We start from the raw sequence: 5,000 nt of genomic DNA, 5'->3' as shown, positions 1-5,000 counted from the left end.
CATGTCTGCCCTCATAAGAATATGAGTCCAATATTTTGGAAAATTGACCAAACGGATGACATATTTTCGTTAATTTCTCCAAAACGGTGCATACTACAAGCTTAAAACCAAATGAATGTGAAAGCAGAGACCCAGAGCTTTCATTTAATGTCTATTAACCCCGGGTTTAAAAGCAGCATCATGTCTGCCATCATAAGAATATGAGTCCAATATTTTAGAATATTGACCAAACGGATGACATATTTTCGTTAATTTCTCCAAAACGGTGCAATCTACAAGCTTAAAACCAAATGCATGTGAAAGCAGAGACCCAGAGCTTTCATTTAGTGTCCATTAACACCGGTTTTAAACGCAGCATCATGTCACCATCATAAGAATATGAGTCCAATATTTTAGAATTTTGACCAAACGGATGACATGTTTCCGTTAATTTCTCCAAAACGGTGCATACTACAAGCTTAAAACCCAATGCATATGAAAGCAGAGACCCAGAGCTTTCATTTAATGTCCTTTAACCCCGGTTTTAAACGCAGCATCATGTCTGCCATCAAAGGAAAATGTGTTTAATTTTTTGGAAAATTGACCAAACGAATGACATATTTTCGTTAATTTCTCCAAAACGGTGCAAACTACAAGCTTAAAACCAAATGCATACGAAAGCAGAGACACAGAGCTTTCATGTAATGTCCATTAACCCCGGCTTTAAACGGAGCATCAGGTCTACCATCATAAGAATATGAGTCCAATATTTTAGAATATTGACCAAACGGATGACATATTTCGGTTAATTTCTCCAAAACGGTGCATACTACAAGCTTAAAACCCAATGCATATGAAAGCAGAGACCCAGAGCTTTCATTTAATGTCCATTAACCCCGGTTTTAAACGCAGGATCATGTCTGTCATCAAATGAAAATTTGTTTAATATTTAAAAAATTGACCAAACGAATGACATATTTCCGTTAATTTCTCCAAAACGGTGCATACTACAAGCTTAAAACCCAATGCATATGAAAGCAGAGACCCAGAGCTTTCATTTAATGTCCATTAACCCCGGTTTTAAACGCAGCATCATGTCTGCCATCATAAGAATATGAGTCCTATATATTAGAATATTGACCAAAAGGATGACATATTTCCGTTAATTTCTCCAAAACGGTGTATACTACAAGCTTAAAACCCAATGCATATGAAAGCAGAGACACAGAGCTTTCATTTAATGTCCATTAACCCCGGTTTTAAACGCAACATCATGTCTGCCATCATAAGAATGAGTCCAATATTTTCGAATTTTGACGAAACGGATGGCATATTTTTATTAATATTTCCAAAACGGTGCATACTACAAGCTTAAAACCAAATGCATGTGAAAGCAGAGACCCAGAGCTTTCATTTAATGTCCATTAACCCCGGGTTTAAAAGCAGCATCATGTCTGCCATCATAAGAAAATGAGTCCAATATTTTGGAAAATTTACCTAACGGATGACATATTTCCGTTAATTTCTCCAAAACGGTGCATACTACAAGCTTAAAACCAAATGCATGTGAAAGCAGAGACCCAGAGCTTTCATTTAATGTCCATTAAACCCGGGTTTAAAAGCAGCATCATGTCTGCCATCATAAGAATATGAGTCCAATATTTTAGAATATTGACCAAACGTATGACATATTTTCGTTAATTTCTCCAAAACGGTGCAATCTACAAGCTTAAAACCAAATGCATGTGAAAGCAGAGACCCAGAGCTTTCATTTAATCTCCATTAACCCCGGTTTTAAACGCAGCATCATGTCACCATCATAAGAATATGAGTCCAATATTTTAGAATATTGACCAAACGGATGACATATTTTCGTTAATTTCTCCAAAACGGTGTATACTACAAGCTTAAAACCAAATGCATGTGAAAGCAGAGACCCAGAGCTTTCATTTAATGTCCTTTAACCCCGGTTTTAAACGCAGCATCATGTCTGCCATCAAATAAAAATGTGTTTAATATTTTGGAAAATTGACCAAACGAATGACATATTTTCGTTAATTTCTCGAAAACGGTGCAAACTACAAGCTTAAAACCAAATGCATATGAAAGCAGAGACCCAGAGCTTTCATTTAATGTCCATTAACCCCGGATTTAAAAGCAGCATCATGTCTGCCATCATAAGAATTTGAGTCCAATATTTTAGAATATTGACCAAACGGATGACATATTTCCGTTAATTTCTCCAAAACGGTGCAATCTACAAGCTTAAAACCAAATGCATGTGAAAGCAGAGACCCAGAGCTTTCTTTTAATGTCCATTAACCCCGGTTTTAAACGCAGCATCATGTCACCATCATAAGAATATGAGTCCAATATTTTAGAATGTTGACCAAACGGATGACATATTTCCGTTAATTTCTCCAAAACGGTACATACTACAAGCTTAAAACCCATTGCATATGAAAGCAGAGACACAGAGCTTTCATTTAATGTCCTTTAACCGCGGTTTTAAACGCAGCATCATGTCTGCCATCAAATGAAAATGTGTTTAAAATTTTGGAAAATTGACCAAACGAATGACATATTTTCGTTAATTTCTCCAAAACGGTGCAAAGTACAAGCTTAAAACCAAATGCATATGAAAGCAGAGACCCAGTGCTTTCATTTAAAGCCCATTAACCCCGGTTTTAAACGCAGCATCATGTCTGCCATCATAAGAATATGAGTCCAATATTATAGAATATTGAACAAACGTATGACATATTTTCGTTAATTTCTCCAAAACGGTGCAAACTACAAGCTTAAAACCAAATGCATATGAAAGCAGAGACCCAGAGCTTTCATTTAATGTCCATTAACCCCGGATTTAAAAGCAGCATCATGTCTGCCATCATAAGAATATGAGTCTAATATTTTAGAATATTGACCAAACGGATGACATATTTCCGTTAATTTCTCCAAAACGGTGCATACTACAAGCTTAAAACCCAATTCATATGAAAGCAGAGACCCAGAGCTTTCATTTAATGTCCTTTAACCCCGGTTTTAAACGCAGCATCATGTCTGTCATCAAATAAACATGTGTTTAATATTTTGGAATATTGACCAAACGAATGACATATTTTCGTTAATTTCTCGAAAACGGTGAAAACTACAAGCTTAAAACCAAATGCATATGAAAGCAGAGACCCAGAGCTTTCATTTAATGTCCATTAACCCCGGTTTTAAACGCAGCATCATGTCTGCCATCATAAGAATATGAGTCCAATATTTTAGAATATTGATCAAACGGATGACATATTTCGGTTAATTTCTCCAAAACGGTACAATCTACAAGCTTAAAACCAAATGCATGAGAAAGCAGAGACCCAGAGCTTTCATTTAATGTCCATTAACCCCGGTTTTAAACGCAGCATCATGTCACCATCATAAGAATATGAGTCCAATATTTTAGAATGTTGACCAAACGGATGACATAATTCCGTTAATTTCACCAAAACGGTACATACTACAAGCTTAAAACCCAATGCATATGAAAGCAGAGACACAGAGCTTTCATTTAATGTCCTTTAACCCCGGTTTTAAACGCAGCATCATGTCTGCCATCAAATAAAAATGTGTTTAATATTTTGGAAAATTGACCAAACGAATGACATATTTTCGTTAATTTCTCCAAAACGGTGCAAACTACAAGCTTAAAACCAAATGCATGTGAAAGCAGAGACCCAGAGCTTTCTTTTAATGTCCATTAACCCCGGTTTTAAACGCAGCATCATGTCACCATCATAAGAATATGAGTCCAATATTTTAGAATGTTGACCAAACGGATGACATATTTCCGTTAATTTCTCCAAAACGGTACATACTACAAGCTTAAAACCCATTGCATATGAAAGCAGAGACACAGAGCTTTCATTTAATGTCCTTTAACCGCGGTTTTAAACGCAGCATCATGTCTGCCATCAAATAAAAATGTGTTTAATATTTTGGAAAATTGACCAAACGAATGACATATTTTCGTTAATTTCTCCAAAATGGTGCAAACTACAAGCTTAAAACCAAATGCATATGAAAGCAGAGACCCAGAGCTTTCATTTAAAGCCCATTAACCCCGGTTTTAAACGCAGCATCATGTCTGCCATCATAAGAATATGAGTCCAATATTTTAGAATATTGATCAAACGAATGACATATTTTCGTTAATTTCTCCAAAACGGTGAAAACTACAAGCTTAAAACCAAATGCATGAGAAAGCAGAGATCCAGAGCTTTCATTTAATGTCCATTAACCCCGGTTTTAAACGCAGCATCATGTCACCATCATAAGAATATGAGTCCAATATTTTAGAATATTGACCAAACGGATGACATATTTCCGTTAATTTCTCCAAAACGGTACATACTACAAGCTTAAAACCCAATGCATATGAAAGCAGAGACACAGAGCTTTCATTTAATGTCCTTTAACCGCGGTTTTAAACGCAGCATCATGTCTGCCATCAAATGAAAATGTGTTTAAAATTTTGGAAAATTGACCAAACGAATGACATATTTTCGTTAATTTCTCCAAAACGGTGCAAAGTACAAGCTTAAAACCAAATGCATATGAAAGCAGAGACCCAGAGCTTTCATTTAAAGCCCATTAACCCCGGTTTTAAACGCAGCATCATGTCTGCCATCATAAGAATATGAGTCCAATATTATAGAATATTGATCAAACGTATGACATATTTTCGTTAATTTCTCCAAAACGGTGCAAACTACAAGCTTAAAACCAAATGCATGAGAAAGCAGAGATCCTGAGCTTTCATTTAATGTCCATTAACCCCGGTTTTAAACGCAGCATCATGTCACCATCATAAGAATATGAGTCCAATATTTTAGAATGTTGACCAAACGGATGACATATTTCCGTTAATTTCTCCAAAACGGTACATACTACAAGCTTAAAACCCATTGCATATGAAAGCAGAGACACAGAGCTTTCATTTAATGTCCTTTAACCGCGGTTTTAAACGCAGC

This window comes from Atractosteus spatula, unplaced genomic scaffold (genome assembly GCF_055471065.1).
Source record: "Atractosteus spatula isolate fAtrSpa1 unplaced genomic scaffold, fAtrSpa1.hap1 Scaffold_40, whole genome shotgun sequence".
Classification (NCBI taxonomy): domain Eukaryota; kingdom Metazoa; phylum Chordata; class Actinopteri; order Semionotiformes; family Lepisosteidae; genus Atractosteus; species Atractosteus spatula.
This window is presented reverse-complemented; position numbering follows the sequence as displayed.